General features: G+C 43.7%; 1 protein-coding gene across 2 annotated transcripts in view; it reads left to right on the forward strand.

The window, feature by feature from the left end:
* The window catches only part of LOC110510242 (FRY microtubule binding protein b), a 173,151-nt gene that overhangs the window by 1,844 nt on the left and 151,307 nt on the right, over positions 1-20,000 (forward strand). The window lies entirely within an intron of this gene.

Here is a 20,000-nt window from a genome sequence, read left to right on the forward strand (position 1 = left end):
AAAGTGTTCTTTGGCTGTCCCCATAGGAGAACCCTTTGAAGAACCTATTTTGGTTCCAGGTGGAACCCTTTCGGGTTCCATGTAGAACCCTTTGTAAGGGTTTTACCTGGAACCTTAAATGATTCTTTCTGAAACCAAAAAGGGTTCTCCTATGGGGACAACCTTTTGGAACCCATTTTTCGAAGAGTGTACGAGGTCTCCTCCAGAATAATTGTTCGTTGTTCTAGAATGAACCTGTAGATTGTGTCTGGACAACATCTCAGGCTGTGTCTGTCTCTTATATTCTCTCTCCTTCTGACTTATGGGTAACAAGCTATTCCTTCCTTTGTTGTGGTTCTGTAAACCCTTTGATATGTGAGATAGGCTTCCAGACAAGTGGACAGCACTTCAATAAGCCTACTAACACCTAGTACCTATAGACTAGACGCTATACCTAACACCTAGTACCTATAGACTAGACGTTATACCTAATACCTAGTACCTATAGACTAGACACTATACCTAGTACCTATAGACTAGACGCTATACCTAGTACCTATAGACTAGACGCTACACCTAGTACCTAGTACCTATAGACTAAGACGCTATACCTAGTACCTAGTACCTATAGACTAGATGCTATACCTAGTACCTAGTACCTATAGACTAGACGCTATACCTAACACCTAGTACCTATAGACTAGACACTATACCTAGTACCTATAGACTAGACGCTATACCTAGTACCTATAGACTAGACGCTACACCTAGTACCTAGTACCTATAGACTAGACGCTATACCTAGTACCCAGTACCTATAGACTAGATGCTATACCTAGTACCTAGTACCTATAGACTAGATGCTATACCTAGTACCTAGTACCTATAGACTAGACGCTATACCTAGTACCTATAGACTAGACGCTATACCTAGTACCTAGTACCTATAGACTAGATGCTATACCTAGTACCTAGTACCTATAGACTAGACACTATACCTAGTACCTATAGACTAGACACTATACCTAGTACCTATAGACTAGACGCTACACCTAGTACCTAGTACCTATAGACTAGACGCTACACCTAGTACCTATAGACTAGACGCTACACCTAGTACCTATAGACTAGATGCTATACCTAGTACCTAGTACCTATAGACTAGACGCTATACCTAGTACCCAGTACCTATAGACTAGATGCTATACCTAGTACCTAGTACCTATAGACTAGACGCTATACCTAGTACCTAGTACCTATAGACTAGACGCTACACCTAGTACCTATAGACTAGACGCTATACCTAGTACCTATAGACTAGACGCTACACCTAGTACCTATAGACTAGACGCTATACCTAGTACCTAGTACCTATAGACTAGACGCTACACCTAGTACCTAGTACCTATAGACTAGACGCTATACCTAGTACCCAGTACCTATAGACTAGATGCTATACCTAGTACCTAGTACCTATAGACTAGACACTACACCTAGTACCTATAGACTAGACACTATACCTAGTTCCTATAGACTAGACACTATGCCTAGTACCTATAGACTAGACGCTACACCTAGTACCTATAGACTAGATGCTATACCTAGTACCTATAGACTAGACGCTATACCTAGTACCTAGTACCTATAGACTAGACACTATACCTAGTACCTATAGACTAGATGCTATACCTAGTACCTATAGACTATAGGTCTGTCTTGAACAATATATGTCATGTCATTGAGACTAACCTGGATGAATGAAGGTGTTAAACGAACATGCAAAGTGAATGCAGCTTATTCAGAAAGGCTATTTACCCAAGACACCAGAGCTAAACAAGATGACAGTAACTGACCGGGTATTTGTTATCTTAGGTCATCTTACAGTGTGTCTTTAACCGTGTGTTGTCTCAACAATACTACAGAGTATTTCCCCAACACCTGGTGGTGTGTAACCTGTTTGTCAAACCCGTTTATAATCCAGCAGTTGTAGACATGTGACATCGTCCTCTGAGGATGAGTAAGATGAGGCAATGACTTCTGTGACGTAGGTTGTATATAGTGGCAATGTTGAGGAAATGACTAACTGTTTGTACGAGGCGAGTTTTGGTCAAATAGAGGGGAAGACAGTCTTTATTAGCGCAATTCAGCTTATTTACGTAGTAAGTGAAATGCCTGTTCAAAATAAACAAGGCAGAGATGAAGCTACATGTAGAAAGGGGTAGGATGAGAGATGAAGCAGGAAGGAGAGAGAGGAGAACCTAAAGGGGTAGGATGAGCGATGAAGCAGGAAGGAGAGAGAGGAGAACCTAAAGGGGTAGGATGAGAGATGAAGCAGGAAGGAGAGAGGAGAACCTAAAGGGGTAGGATGAGAGATGAAGCAGGAAGGAGAGAGAGGAGAACCTAAAGGGGTAGGATGAGCGATGAAGCAGGAAGGAGAGAGAGGAGAACCTAAAGGGGTAGGATGAGAGATGAAGCAGGAAGGAGAGAGGAGAACCTAAAGGGGTAGGATGAGAGATGAAGCAGGAAGGAGAGAGGAGAACCTAAAGGGGTAGGATGAGAGATGAAGCAGGAAGGAGAGAGGAGAACCTAAAGGGGTAGGATGAGAGATGAAGCAGGAAGGAGAGAGGAGAACCTAAAGGGGTAGGATGAGAGATGAAGCAGGAAGGAGAGAGAGGAGAACCTAAAGGGGTAGGATGAGAGATGAAGCAGGAAGGAGAGAGGAGAACCTAAAGGGGTAGGATGAGAGATGAAGCAGGAAGGAGAGAGGAGAACCTAAAGGGGTAGGATGAGAGATGAAGCAGGAAGGAGAGAGGAGAACCTAAAGGGGTAGGATGAGCGATGAAGCAGGAAGGAGAGAGAGGAGAACCTAAAGGGGTAGGATGAGAGAGCAAGCAGGAAGGAGAGAGGAGAACCTAAAGGGGTAGGGTGAGAGAGCAAGCAGGAAGGAGAGAGAGGAGAACCTAAAGGGGTAGGATGAGCGATGAAGCAGGAAGGAGAGAGGAGAACCTAAAGGGGTAGGATGAGAGAGCAAGCAGGAAGGAGAGAGAGGAGAACCTAAAGGGGTAGGATGAGCGATGAAGCAGGAAGGAGAGAGAGGAGAACCTAAAGGGGTAGGATGAGCGATGAAGCAGGAAGGAGAGAGAGGAGAACCTAAAGGGGTAGGATGAGCGATGAAGCAGGAAGGAGAGAGAGGAGAACCTAAAGGGGTAGGATAAGAGAGCAAGCAGGAAGGAGAGAGAGGAGAACCTAAAGGGGTAGGATGAGCGATGAAGCAGGAAGGAGAGAGAGGAGAACCTAAAGGGGTAGGATGAGCGATGAAGCAGGAAGGAGAGAGAGGAGAACCTAAAGGGGTAGGATGAGCGATGAAGCAGGAAGGAGAGAGAGGAGAACCTAAAGGGGTAGGATAAGAGAGCAAGCAGGAAGGAGAGAGGAGAAAGCTATAAGCTGAATTCTAAACTAAAGTGAGGATGAGTAATTCCCCTGCATAAACATGCCTTCATTCTAAAAAGCCCCTGATCTGAGCGTGTATTTGTGTGTGTGTGTGTTTGTCTCCAGTGAAATGACAGAGCATTAAGGTTTGGAGATTGGAATAAAAACACCACAAAGGCCTGTGTGAACTTTCACCCACGCTCTCATAAAATTAATCTAATTCATTCTGGTGGAGGTGTGTGTGTCTGTCTGTCTGTGAATTAACGAATTACATTTTATTTTCGTGTCAAATTGCCAGTCTGGCAACCCCTCACTTAGGGGTTTAATTGACACATAATTCAGTAATATTTATTCCGGTGTTCTATGCAGTGAGAACCACATAAAGAATGGAACAGAAATCAGTACATGATAGTTCATAATGCTATTAAAGCAATAATACTAACCATAGAGAAGTCAAACAAATACAACATTTAATAAAAACAATAAAATATATATATAATAAAAAAATAACAATAATGGATAGATAACAACCAGGGTATATCTGGTGGTCTATCTCCTCATGACTACATAATACCAGGGTATATCTGGTGGTCTGTCTCCTCATGACTACATAATACCAGGGTATATCTGGTGGTCTGTCTCCTCATGACTACATAATACCAGGGTATATCTGGTGGTCTGTCTCCTCATGACTACATAATACCAGGGTATATCTGGTGGTCTGTCTCCATAATACCAGGGTATATCTGGTGGTCTGTCTCCATAATACCAGGGTATATCTGGTGGTCTGTCTCCATAATACCAGGGTATATCTGGTGGTCTGTCTCCATAATACCAGGGTATATCTGGTGGTCTGTCTCCATAATACCAGGGTATATCTGGTGGTCTGTCTCCTCATGACTACATAATACCAGGGTATATCTGGTGGTCTGTCTCCATAATACCAGGGTATATCTGGTGGTCTGTCTCCATAATACCAGGGTATATCTGGTGGTCTGTCTCCATAATACCAGGGTATATCTGGTGGTCTGTCTCCATAATACCAGGGTATATCTGGTGGTCTGTCTCCATAATACCAGGGTATATCTGGTGGTCTGTCTCCTCATGACTACATAATACCAGGGTATATCTGGTGGTCTGTCTCCATAATACCAGGGTATATCTGGTGGTCTGTCTCCATAATACCAGGGTATATCTGATGGTCTGTTTCCTCATGACTACATAATACCAGAGTATATCTGGTGGTCTGTCTCCTCATGACTACATAATACCAGGGTATATCTGGTGGTCTGTCTCCTCATGACTACATAATACCAGGGTATATCTGGTGGTCTGTCTCCTCATGACTACATAATACCAGGGTATATCTGGTGGTCTGTCTCCTCATGACTACATAATACCAGGGTATGTCTGGTGGTCTGTCTCCTCATGACTACATAATACTAGGGTATATCTGGTGGTCTGTCTCCTCATGACTACATAATACCAGGGTATGTCTGGTGGTCTGTCTCCTCATGACTACATAATACCAGGGTATATCTGGTGGTCTGTCTCCATAATACCAGGGTATATCTGGTGGTCTGTCTCCTCATGACTACATAATACCAGGGTATATCTGGTGGTCTGTCTCCTCAGCTACATAATACTAGGGTATATATGGTGGTCTGTCTCCTCATGACTACATAATACCAGGGTATATCTGGTGGTCTGTCTCCTCATGACTACATAATACCAGGGTATATCTGGTGGTCTGTCTCCTCATGACTACATAATTCCAGGGTATATCTGGTGGTCTGTCTCCTCATGACTACATAATACCAGGGTATATATGGTGGTCTGTCTCCTCATGACTACATAATACCAGGGTATATCTGGTGGTCTGTCTCCTCATGACTACATAATACCAGGGTATATCTGGTGGTCTGTCTCCTCATGACTACATAATACCAGGGTATATCTGGTGGTCTGTCTCCTCATGACTACATAATACCAGGTTATATCTGGTGGTCTGTCTCCTCATGACTACATAATACCAGGGTATATCTGGTGGTCTGTCTCCTCATGACTACATAATACCAGGGTATATCTGGTGGTCTGTCTCCTCATGACTACATAATACCAGGGTATATCTGGTGGTCTGTCTCCTCATGACTACATAATACCACGGTATATCTGGTGGTCTGTCTCCTCATGACTACATAATACCAGGTTATATCTGGTGGTCTGTCTCCTCATGACTACATAATACCAGGGTATATCTGGTGGTCTGTCTCCTCATGACTACATAATACCAGGGTATATCTGGTGGTCTGGCTCCTCATGACTACATAATACCAGGGTATATCTGGTGGTCTGGCTCCTCATGACTACATAATACCAGGGTATATCTGGTGGTCTGTCTCCATAATACCAGGGTATATCTGGTGGTCTGTCTCCATAATACCAGGGTATATCTGGTGGTCTGTCTCCTCATGACTACATAATACCAGGGTATATCTGGTGGTCTGTTTCCATAATACCAGGGTATATCTGGTGGTCTGTCTCCATAATACCAGGGTATATCTGGTGGTCTGTCTCCATAATACCAGGGTATATCTGGTGGTCTGTCTCCATAATACCAGGGTAAATCTGGTGGTCTGTCTCCATAATACCAGGGTATATCTGGTGGTCTGTCACCTCATGACTACATAATACCAGGGTATATCTGGTGGTCTGTCTCCATAATACCAGGGTATATCTGGTGGTCTGTCTCCATAATACCAGGGTATATCTGATGGTCTGTTTCCTCATGACTACATAATACCAGAGTATATCTGGTGGTCTGTCTCCTCATGACTACATAATACCAGGGTATATCTGGTGGTCTGTCTCCTCATGACTACATAATACCAGGGTATATCTGGTGGTCTGTCTCCTCATGACTACATAATACCAGGGTATATCTGGTGGTCTGTCTCCTCATGACTACATAATACCAGGGTATGTCTGGTGGTCTGTCTCCTCATGACTACATAATACTAGGGTATATCTGGTGGTCTGTCTCCTCATGACTACATAATACCAGGGTATGTCTGGTGGTCTGTCTCCTCATGACTACATAATACCAGGGTATATCTGGTGGTCTGTCTCCATAATACCAGGGTATATCTGGTGGTCTGTCTCCTCATGACTACATAATACCAGGGTATATCTGGTGGTCTGTCTCCTCAGCTACATAATACTAGGGTATATATGGTGGTCTGTCTCCTCATGACTACATAATACCAGGGTATATCTGGTGGTCTGTCTCCTCATGACTACATAATACCAGGGTATATCTGGTGGTCTGTCTCCTCATGACTACATAATTCCAGGGTATATCTGGTGGTCTGTCTCCTCATGACTACATAATACCAGGGTATATATGGTGGTCTGTCTCCTCATGACTACATAATACCAGGGTATATCTGGTGGTCTGTCTCCTCATGACTACATAATACCAGGGTATATCTGGTGGTCTGTCTCCTCATGACTACATAATACCAGGGTATATCTGGTGGTCTGTCTCCTCATGACTACATAATACCAGGTTATATCTGGTGGTCTGTCTCCTCATGACTACATAATACCAGGGTATATCTGGTGGTCTGTCTCCTCATGACTACATAATACCAGGGTATATCTGGTGGTCTGTCTCCTCATGACTACATAATACCAGGGTATATCTGGTGGTCTGGCTCCTCATGACTACATAATACCAGGGTATATCTGGTGGTCTGTCTTCTCATGACTACATAATACCAGGGTATATCTGGTGGTCTGTCTCCTCATGACTACATAATACCAGGGTATATCTGGTGGTCTGTCTCCTCAGCTACATAATACCAGGGTATATCTGGTGGTCTGGCTCCTCATGACTACATAATACCAGGGTATATCTGGTGGTCTGTCTCCTCATGACTACATAATACCAGGGTATATCTGGTGGTCTGGCTCCTCATGACTACATAATACCAGGGTATATCTGGTGGTCTGGCTCCTCATGACTACATAATACCAGGGTATATCTGGTGGTCTGTCTCCTCATGACTACATAATACCAGGGTATATCTGGTGGTCTGGCTCCTCATGACTACATAATACCAGGGTATATCTGGTGGTCTGGCTCCTCATGACTACATAATACCAGGGTATATCTGGTGGTCTGTCTCCTCAGCTACATAATACCAGGGTATATCTGGTGGTCTGTCTCCTCATGACTACATAATACCAGGGTATATCTGGTGGTCTGTCTTCTCATGACTACATAATACCAGGGTATATCTGGTGGTCTGTCTCCTCATGACTACATAATACCAGGGTATATCTGGTGGTCTGTCTCCTCAGCTACATAATACCAGGGTATATCTGGTGGTCTGGCTCCTCATGACTACATAATACCAGGGTATATCTGGTGTTCTGTCTCCATAATACCAGGGTATATCTGGTGGTCTGTCTCCTCATGACTACATAATACCAGGGTATATCTGGTGGTCTGTCTCCTCAGCTACATAATACCAGGGTATATCTGGTGTTCTGTCTCCATAATACCAGGGTATATCTGGTGGTCTGTCTCCATAAAGCAGGGTATATCTGGTGGTCTGTCTCCATGATACCAGGGTATATCTGGTGGTCTGTCTACATCATTTCAGGGTATATCTGGTGGTCTGTCTCCATAATACCAGGGTATATCTGGTGGTCTGTCTCCATAATACCAGGGTATATCTGGTGGTCTGTCTCCATAATACCAGGGTATATCTGGTGGACTGTCTCCATAATACCAGGGTATTTCTGGTGGTCTTTCTGGAATAAGGACAAGTGTATGTCGTGGTCAAAAGGGCAACAGAGGATAAAATATTTTGTTCTCTATTTCTTCGAGGTCACAATAGTTAGTCCTTCCTCTTCCATTTCACCACAAATACCGACCTGTTTTGATACTCAGGGACAATAGCAATCTCTTGCCCTTAGGTAGGTTGTACATAATATATATCTCACACATTAATTCACCCTTAATCAAACAAAAGATTATCAATTTGGGTTTATGATTAATCTCCTCCACCCATTTCATTTTCATATTTCATCAACAGTTGTTTTTTAATAGCGTCTGTCACCCTTCATTTGGTTTTCCTACAGACGTTCCCAGTCAGACTGTTGGAAAGGGTCAGACATTTCAGTTACCCAGGCTCCCCTTATGGAGAAACCCCATCGAAAGACTTTACTGGCTATTCTGGAAGTTGGCATATCCAACATTCTATTCCAAAGTCTCACCATACAGGCCTTCCGTCTCACCTCACAGGGTTCCCAGCCCGTCCAACATTCTACTCCAACGTCTCACCATACAGGCCTTCCGTCTCACCTCACAGGGTTCCCAGCCCGTCCAACATTCTATTCCAACGTCTCACCATACAGGCCTTCCGTCTCACCTCACAGGGTTCCCAACCCGTCCAACATTCTATTCCAACGTCTCACCATACAGGCCTTCCGTCTCACCTCACAGGGTTCCCAGCCCGTCCAACATTCTACTCCAACGTCTCACCATACAGGCCTTCCGTCTCACCTCACAGGGTTCCCAGCCCGTCCAACATTCTATTCCAACGTCTCACCATACAGGCCTTCCGTCTCACCTCACAGGGTTCCCAACCCGTCCAACATTCTACTCCAACGTCTCACCATACAGGCCTTCCGTCTCTATTCCCAACTCGTGTCCCCAGTTGTTTCCAGTATCGGTGCAAACTTGTGGACACCGACAAATTATCGTTCTGCTTCTGTTATGGACATGTTCGTTTTTGACCTCTTAACGCCCCACATTCCTGCTGAATAGTCCAGAGGTCTGATACAGTTTGGAATACGTGACAAAACCAATATCTTTGAGTGGTTTGTTTGTTTTTCCCTATCACTCCCCCAAAAGAACTCTACTTGCTGAGTCGAGCAGATGTGGCCGTATAGAAAGGTCATGTGCTCATCGAAATAAAGACCCTAAATATTTATAATTGCTAGTAAACTCCAGAATGTCTTCATCAAAACAAGATGGAAAACACAGCTCTTAGTATCTGGTTTCCTCAAAGTCATTATCTGTGTTTTTGTCCTGTTTATCTCTAAATCTTTTACATGATCTTTTGATTGGACATAGTAACATGTTCTGCAGGTCCCGTTCGGCCATCGCTCATCCATATATTTATATGTACATATTCTTATTCATTCCTCTACACTTGTGTGCATAAGGTAGTGGTTGAGAAATTGTTAGGTTACTTGTTAGATATTACTGCACTGTCGGGAACTAGAAGCACAAGCATTTCGCTACACTCGCATTAACATCTGCTAACCATGTGTATGTGACCAATAACATTTGATTTGTTCAGTTTCAACCATCAAATAATATCATCATTATATAAGATAATACTTAGCATTTCATCATCATATTTTACTCCCAATATTTAACTGTTCATTCTTTGGGACAAATCATTAATCAACAAAGCAAATGGAATCTGTGATAAGACGTCTCCTTATTTTACACCTGAGTGTGTGGGAAACCAATCTGTACCATATACACGCACACAGGCAGTAGGTGCTTTTGTCAAGGGATTGCGTGATAACATTTCCTGTCAACCCCTGCCTTTAACAAACCACAGCCTAAAAGATCTCTATTTACAAAATCAACAGTTTCCTGGAAATCAACGAAACGTGCGAAAGTAGACTTCTCTTCCTGTCATCTATTTCGGATTATTGTACAGACGGAGAAGAAGATATGATCTATACGGGCTCTGGATTTACCAAAACCATTTTGTTCTTCCACAAGAATGTTTTGATCCTCCTGAAAGGTCATTAGCCTGTTGTTGAGGATGGATGAATATCATTTATAGACCTAGTAAACGTATGATTCTGCAGTTCAGTGGCACTCTGGTCATTTTTTTTTAAGATTTGGGAATGGGATTCACTATAGACTTATACCAAGTCGATGGTAGTATACTCTACTCAAAACAAATTTGGAGAAAATCATGTAGAACTTCAATTAATTTAGGGGATTTTTAGACTTCATTAGGCAGTTCATCAATACCAAATGCTTTCTCATTTTTTCAGAGTCCTTCACCTTCTTAACTTCTGCAACGGACAGCTCATCAAATGTTCTCTTTCCTGACTTCCATCTGGCCACTCTACCATAAAGGCCTGATTGGTGGAGTGCTGCAGAGATGGTTGTCCTTCTGGAAGGTTCTCCCATCTCCACAGAGGAAATTTAGAGCTCTGTCAGAGTGACCATTGGGTTTTTGGTCACCTCCCTAATCAAAGCTCCCTGACTATTGCTCAGTTTGGCCAGGCGGCCAGATCTAGGAAGAGTCTTGGTGGTTCTAAACTTCTTCCATTTAAGAATGATGGAGGCCACTGTGTTCTTCAATATATAAGGTATTTCAGTTTCAGAAATGTCTAAAAACCTGTTTTTGCTTTGTCATCATGGGTTATCGTGTGTGGTTTTTATTTAATCCATTTTAGAATACGGCTGTAACGTAACAACATTTTGAAAAAGTCAAGGGGTCTGAATACTTTCATAGTCCACCACAGCTTTTCCTTTGGCAGAATGGATGTAAAGAGATCGCTTAAGGGGATATCCTTCCACTGATGATACACATTCCACTGATGATACACATTCCAGTGATGATACACGTTCCACTGATGATACACATTCCACTGATGATACACATTCCATTGATGATACACATTCCACTGATGATACACATTCCATTGATGATACACATTCCATTGATGATACACATTCCATTGATGATACACATTCCACTGATGATACACATTCCATTGATGATACACATTCCATTGATGATACACATTCCATTGATGATACACATTCCACTGATGATACACGTTCCACTGATGATACACGTTCCACTGATGATACACGTTCCACTGATGATACACGTCCCACTGATGATACACGTTCCACTGATGATACACATTCCACTGATGATACACATTCCACTGATGATACACATTCCATTGATGATACACGTTTCATTGATGATACACGTTCCATTAATGATACACATTCCATTGATGATACACATTCCATTGATGATACACATTCCATTGATGATACACGTTCCATTAATGATACACATTCCATTGATGATACACATTCCACTGATGATACACATTCCATTGATGATACACGTTCCATTGATGATACACATTCCATTGATGATACACATTCCATTGATGATACACATTCCACTGATGATACACATTCCATTGATGATACACATTCCATTGATGATACACATTCCACTGATGATACACATTCCATTAATGAAACACATTCCATTGATACACATTCCATTGATGATACACATTCCATTAATGATACACATTCCATTGATGATACACATTCCATTGATGATACACATTCCATTAATGATACACATTCCATTGATACACATTTTAGAGTCCCGAATTCTAATAGCGTTTCCCCATGTTGACTAGCAAAGCCATCCAATGCAACGCGCGATGGAATATCAATATCAATATCAATAGTCATCTAACCTCCCAATTCCACTGTTAAGATCCACACATATGTAAATAGCATCTTCTCCTGTATATAGGTATACTTGCCTTAACAAATGACTATAGCAGGAGGATGCATTTCTACCCCATGTGGACTGTTCAGGTGTCAAATAGCATGAAAACACAACGAAACAATAATCTGACTCCCTATGTTCAAAACGCAAACAAACTAATTCCTTCTACGGCTCTAACAATGATTTCAATTCTATATGCTTTCATCATATCAGACCTTGCACTTACCCCCAGGGGTTTCAAATGAGTGTTTCTGTTGTGTCCATACCGTACACACCCTTCAATGTCAATAGCTTCTTGTCCGACAAAAATGTGTTTCCTTCATAGAGATAATGTCTGGGTTTAAGGGTTGTAGTATTAATATTCGTAACTTATTGTTCAAGGTTGTCCATCCGTTAGTCCAATGCGCTGTTGAAATGTAACGCTGGAGGGGATGGGAAGCCCCTCAGGCTGCAGTAGGTCGGTCCACCCCATGTCTTTGTCCACGCTGGTCTCGTTTCCTGACCCGTCCTCTTCCCGTGACAAAATAGTCCTTTCCCCCTAGGATTTTCCTCAGCAGCGTCCAAGTTCAGCTCTATAAGGCGATTGGAAGGAAGACTTTTTCATAATCAGGCTTTTGTTTCTTCCCTAACAGGCCCACTGTGTAACTCTGTGTTGTTGTTTTTGTCGCACTGCTTGGCTTTATCTTGGCCAGGTCGCAGTTGTAAATGAGAACTTGTTCTCAACTGGCCTACCTGGTTAAATAAAGGTGAAATAATTATTTTTTAAAACTTTCTCCTCCACTTTACCTCTCTCCTTCATCCTCTCAACTGTTTCTCAGCCAAGGCCTACTGATATCAGCTGGTTCACTTTGGAGATTAGGTCCTTGTTTTCATTTGCTGGCTGGCAGTCCTGCCACTGTGATAGACACATCTGGGTCTAACTGTTTTGCATTGCCTGTTCTCCCAGATTCCAGGGATTCTACGCAGGTTTCCAGACGTCCAACATCAAGGGCTATGTGGTCTCGTGGCTGCCTGTTATTATTCTCCAGTTGAGTCAGCGTAGCTGTGTGATTATCTTGGACAGCTTTCTCCAAAGATGCCCCTATGCTGTCAACTTGACTATTTATCATTTTGTCGATAGACAACTTCATTTCGTCCATCTTTTTTAAAAACATTTTTGTACCTAGGCTCCTTATCTCTGTCATGAGATTAGCTGTTGGCACTTTCTTTCTTTGATCAATTCGGCTCCATATTTTTCTGACCACTGCGTAGGTTTCTACAGGAATCCATAGGTTTTAGCGCTTAGCTGTTTCTGTTATTGCCGTTCAAGGTAGCTAGCCAGCTAAGTCTAAAGCTAGGCTAGCTAACCAGCTAAGTCTATAGCTAGGCTAGCTAACCAGCTAAGTCTATAGCTAGGCTAGCTAACCAGCTAAGTCTATAGCTAGGCTAGCTAGCCAGCTAAGTCTATAGCTAGGCTAGCTAACCAGCTAGTCTATAGCTAGGCTAGCTAACCAGCTAAGTCTATAGCTAGGCTAGCTAAGTCTATAGCTAGGCTAGCTAGCCAGCTAAGTCTATAGCTAGGCTAGCTAACCAGGTAAGTCTATAGCTAGGCTAGCTAACCAGCTAACTCGCCAAGCGCTTCCCAACAGGCCTGTCAGTTGACTGTCTTTCACCCTCACGGGATTCAGACTTCAGCTGTCTCCATTTACGGGCCAATCTCTATGTTTGACAGAGTTTGGTCCCGGAAAGAAGCGGAAGCGTTTTCACCGTGTAGGGTAGTGGGGTAGTGTCGAGAGACAGAAAACACGGATATAAATTCTGCCCAAGTTTTACTTGTCTGGCATGAAAACGAGAAACACACACACACACACACACACACACACACACACACACACACACACACACACACACAGTGTTTGAGTAGGCAGGTTCACACTGGTATTTCCTTGACACAGCTGGCCATGACAAATAGGATCTGCTATGGTGAATGACTTCACTATACTGTATAACCCAACAACACCTCATAGTTTCTCTTTCGAAATGTGGCGAATTATGGATGAAGGTCTATTTTTAGTTGTGGTTACAGGGTTTAAACAGAAATAACTCAAAGGTTAACAGTTTATTCATTCCGAGTGGTTAAGGTTAGGGTTATGGTTTGGGGAAGGCTTAAAACAAAATAATATTAAAAAGAAACTTGCTATTACCATCAGGTATGATCAGTATTCACAGTATTCTCATTGCTAGTATTTGCTTGCTAGATCGTGGTGAACTGCCATAGCATAGGGTTGGGTTAGGGTTAGGGTTGGGTTAGGGTTAGGGTTAGGGTTAGGGTTGGGTTAGGGTTGGGTTAGGGTTGGGTTAGGGTTAGGGTTAGGGTTGGGTTAGGGTTAGGGTTGGGTTAGGGTTAGGGTTAGGGTTAGGGTTAGGGTTGTGTTAGGGTTAGGGTTAGTGTTAGGGTTGGGTTAGGGTTAGGGTTAGAATTGGGTTAGGGGTTAGGGTTAGGGTTGGGTTAGGGTTAGGGTTAGGGTTAGGGTTGTGTTAGGGTTAGGGTTAGTGTTAGGGTTGGGTTAGGGTTAGGGTTAGGGTTGGGTTAGGGGTTAGGATTAGGGTTAGGGTTAGCCCTGGTCTATGCTGCACCAGTTTGTGCCCTGTCATTTTCTTTTATTTTTGTGAGCGCCAAGGAAGACATATATAGACATTCTCAGGAACTTTTTAAACGTCTGAAATCAAAGTCTGATCAGGCTGGTATAGCATGGAGTGAGAGTGTGGAATGGACACATACACACACACACACACACCAGACACACACACACACACACACACACACCAGACACACCAGACACACACACCAGACACACACACACACACACACACACACACACACAGACCAGACAAACACCAGACACACTCGCACAAGATAACCGGTTACGGGCTTGCCCTTGTGAGGGAAGCTGTTGATAACCGGTTACTGACATGCCCTTGTGAGGGAAGCTGTTGATAACCGGTTACTGACATGCCCTTGTGAGGGAAGCTGTTGATAACCGGTTACTGACATGCCCTTGTGAGGGAAGCTGTTGATAACCGGTTACTGGCTTGCCCTTGTGAGGGAAGCTGTTGATAACCGGTTACTGACATGCCCTTGTGAGGGAAGCTGTTGATAACCGGTTACTGACATGCCCTTGCGAGGGAAGCTGTTGATAACCGGTTACTGACATGCCCTTGTGAGGGAAGCTGTTGATAACCGGTTACTGACATGCCCTTGTGAGGGAAGCTGTTGATAACCGGTTACTGACATGCCCTTGTGAGGGAAGCTGTTGATAACCGGTTACTGACATGCCCTTGTGAGGGAAGCTGTTGATAACCGGTTACGGGCTTTCCCTTGTGAGGGAAGCTGTTGATAACCGGTTACGGGCTTGCCCTTGTGAGGGAAGCTGTTGATAACCGGTTACGGGCTTGCCCTTGTGAGGGAAGCTGTTGATAACCGGTTACTGACTTGCCCTTGTGAGGGAAGCTGTAGCAGATCGGTGCACATGTGATTTAGAAGTTCAGATCTACCAAGTTTCCTCTGATTTGATTGGCTGCTTTGTATACATTGTGTCATTAACCAATCAAAGAGGAGAAGAGGTTTTGGTGTCCACTGGCCTCATCGTGGTAACCTTACCCTAGATGCAGAACCTTCTTTCCAAGGATGTGTGTGTGTGCATGCATGTTTGTCTTTGTGTGTGTGTGTTTGTGTGTGCCTACGTGTGTGTGGCTACGTGTGTGTGTGTGGCTGCGTGTGTGTGTGTGCCTGTGTGTTTGTGTGTGTGTGGCTGCGTGTGTGTGTGTGCCTGTGTGTTTGTGTGTGTGTGGCTGCGTGTGTGTGTGTGTGTGTGTGTGTGTGTGTGTGTGTGTGTGTGTGTATGTGTGTGTGTATGTGTGTGTGTGTGTGTGTGTGTGTGTGTGTGTGTGTGTGTGTGTGTGTGTGTGTGTGTGTGTGTGTGGCTGTGTGTCTGTGTAAGTGGAGCTGCATTCCAACAGCTGGCATGACCAGGCCCCCGATGAGAATGCGAGGAATTCTGGGAGTCTTTCCTAAAGATTATCCAGTGTGGCGTGGAGGTGAGGTAAACCGCCCAGCAGGGTGTGTGTACCGCCCAGCTGGGTGTGTGTACCGCCCAGCAGGGTGTGTGTCAGTGTGAGACACCAGAAGGTCATGTTTTAAGTCGTCACCCTTCTCCCCTTCCATAGAGAAGCCCATTCCCACAGACTCTATGTTTTCAACCAGATATTGATGGATTGATATTGACACACACACACGCACACGTTTTGTTCCTGGTGTAGAAAAGTACAGTCAGTATTTGCTGCTCAATCAAAAGTTATGACAAAGTTTAATTTGATGAAGTTCTGACATGTTTACAGCCTGATGATGTTTATGTAAGCTTCTGTGTTCTGCTACGTTGATCTATGTAGCCTGAATGCCCTTAAGGGGTCCATAACAATACTCTGATTCCTCATAACACACAGGAGAGAAGACGGGGAGGGGGGTTAGTAGAGTTCCTGTGTGTATTATGATATGTATTATGACAACATTTTGTGAAGTTTTTGTGATTGTTTTCTGTGATTGGTCAACAGTAGGGATTCTTCAGTAAAGCTTCGTCTGTGATTGGTCAACAGTAGGGATTCTTCAATAAAGCTTTGTTTGTGATTGGTCAACAGTAGGGATTCTTCAATAAAGCTTCGTCTGTGATTGGTCAACAGTAGGGATTCTTCAATAAAGCTTCGTCTGTGATTGGTCAACAGTAGGGATTCTTCAATAAAGCTTCGTCTGTGATTGGTCAACAGTAGGGATTCTTCAATAAAGTCTTTGTTGTCATTCAACGAGAGAGGACTTGTTTTCATTGAGAAGTACTGCACCAAACATCTGAGATAGATGTTGCACAACTCGGTAAAAAAACATCAAAATGAATGACAGATTATCTTAGATTCATTCTGGCTATTTTGAGGAAGTGTGTACTGGCTACGGCGTCTCAGTATGGACAAACAGTACTATTGCTGCTTTTTTTCTTGATTTTCAAGCTAAGGTCTTCTAAAGGAGTCTGGAGAACACTCCTTCGGGTTGGGCTAGCCCGGTTTGGCAAGGCGCCAGCCGAACTGTAGCATGCTGACGTCTTTAGCCTGCTCTCACACACACGCACACACACACACACAAAGACACACACACACACACCCACATACACACACACACACACACACACACACACAAAGACACACACACACACACACAAAGACACACACACACAAAGACACACACACACACACACACAAAGACACACACACACAAAGACACACACACACACACACACACACACACACACACAAAGACACACACACACACACACACACACACACACACAAAGACACACACACACACACACACACACACAAAGACACACACACACACAAAGACACACACACACACACAAAGACACACACACACACACAAAGACACACACACACACACAAAGACACACACACACACACACACACACAAAGACACACACACACACACACAAAGACACACACACACACACACAAAGACACACACACACACACACAAAGACACACACACACACACACACACACACACTCACACACACACAAAGACACACACACACACACACACACACACACACAAAGACACACACACACACACACACACACACACACACACACACACACACACACACAAAGACACACACACACACACACACACACACACACACACACACACACAAAGACACACACACACACACACACACACACAAAGACACACACACACACACACACACACACACACACAAAGACACACACACACAAAGACACACACAAAGACACACACACACATAAATCTACCGCTGCCTTTTGACGTGATGGAACACTAATCCTTGACAGCTGTCAGAACCTTTCTCACCCTGAGAGAGAGAGGGGGGGGGGGGGGGGGGCTGTATTGTATGTGAACCCTACGGTGGGATGTCAGTGTGTTTGAGGGATAGCTAGCTTACATACTGCACTGTATCATAACCCCAAACAGTCCACTCTACATCTGTAGATAGCCTCCCTCTCTTTTTCCCTCTACCCCCACCCTCTCACTGCCCCCCCGGTAATGGTTCACCCAGGGGATGACATAATTACATAACAACTACCATCCCCCGTCATCATCCTCTTGGTCATCCGGCTTTGTGGTTGGGATTTGAGAGCATGTCCTGATGAGTACTGGGTATACTGGTAAACTGGACTGGACTGGTGAGAAGGTGAAATGGTGAGAAGGTGAAATGGTGAGAAGGTAAAATTATGAGAAGGTGAAATGGTGAAGTGGTGAGAAGGTGAAATGGTGAGAAGGTGAAATGATGAGAAGGTGAAATGGTGAGGAGGTGAAATGGTGAAGTGGTGAAATGGTGAGATGGTGAAATGGTGAGAAGGTGAAATTATGAGAAGGTGAAGTGGTGAGAAGGTGAAATGGTGAGAAGGTGAAATGGTGAGAAGGTGAAATTATGAGAAGGTGAAATGGTGAAGTGGTGAAAAGGTGAAATGGTGAGAAGGTGAAATTATGAGAAGGTGAAATTATGAGAAGGTGAAATGGTGAAGTGGTGTGAAGGTGAAATGATGAGAAGGTGAAATGGTGAAGTGGTGTGAAGGTGAAATGATGAGAAGGTGAAATGGTGAGATGGTGAAGTGGTGAAATGGTGAGATGGTGAAATGGTGAGATGGTGAAATGGTGAGAAGGTGACATGGTGAGAAGGTGAAGTGGTGAGAAGGTGAAGTGGTGAGAAGGTGAAGTGGTGAGAACCGTTAGACAACGAATAACCCTAAAGAAGGCCAAAAGCCTAAATGGGTCGGTTCTACTTTTAACAATAAAGAAGCTTTTTGATTTAATTCCATGGTGTTAATGAGTATCCTCTAATCCTCTGTTGGCTCCTAATTTATGCACCTTGGTTGGAAAAGCAAGGCAGCATGAGTGAGCCTTTCCCCTTCTGCAAGGGTGAAAGATGAGACAATCACAGTAGAAGCAAGGGATGGATACACAACTTTGTATTATCCATCAAAGGTCTTGAAGTCCACATAGGTGTGATAGACTGGCTTTAGGTTGGCTTTAGACTGGCTTTAGACTGGCTTTAGGTTAGCTTTAGACTGGCTTTAGGTTGGCTTTAGGTTGGCTTTAGACTGGCTTTAGGTTGGCTTTAGACTGGCTTTAGGTTGGCTTTAGGTTGGCTTTAGACTGGCTTTAGGTTGGCTTTAGACTGGCTTTAGGCTGGCTTTAGGTTGGCTTTAGACTGGCTTTAGACTGGCTTTAGGTTGGCTTTAGGTTGGCTTTAGACTGGCTTTAGACTGGCTTTAGACTGGCTTTAGGTTGGCTTTAGGCTGGCTTTAGGTTGGCTTTCGACTGGCTTTAGACTGGCTTTCGGCTGGCTTTAGGTTGGCTTTAGGTTGGCTTTAGACTGGCTTTAGGTTGGCTTTAGGCTGGCTTTAGGTTAGCTTTAGACTGGCTTTAGGTTGGCTTTAGGTTGGATTTAGGTTGGCTTTAGACTGGCTTTAGGTTGGCTTTAGACTGGCTTTAGACTGGCTTTAGGTTAGCTTTAGGTTGGCTTTAGACTGGCTTTAGGTTGGCTTTAGGTTGGCTTTAGGTTGACTTTAGGTTGGATTTAGGTTGGCTTTAGACTGGCTTTAGGTTGGCTTTAGACTGGCTTTTGACTGGCTTTAGGTTGGCTTGGCTTTAGGTTGGCTTTAGACTGGCTTTAGGTTGGCTTTAGGTTGGCTTTAGGTTGGCTTTAGGTTGACTTTAGGTTGACTTTAGGTTGGCTTTAGACTGGCTTTAGACTGGCTTTAGACTGGCTTTAGGTTGGCTTTAGGTTGGCTTTAGGTTGACTTTAGGTTGGCTTTAGGTTGGCTTTAGGGAGGAATTGATATCGAGTCCTCTGTATCAGTTGATCTGACAGGAACTGTGTTTAACACAACTACTCACACATGTATGTCAGA

This window comes from Oncorhynchus mykiss, chromosome 29 (genome assembly GCF_057628025.1).
Source record: "Oncorhynchus mykiss isolate SJ-2025 chromosome 29, ASM5762802v1, whole genome shotgun sequence".
Taxonomy (NCBI): Eukaryota; Metazoa; Chordata; class Actinopteri; order Salmoniformes; family Salmonidae; genus Oncorhynchus; species Oncorhynchus mykiss.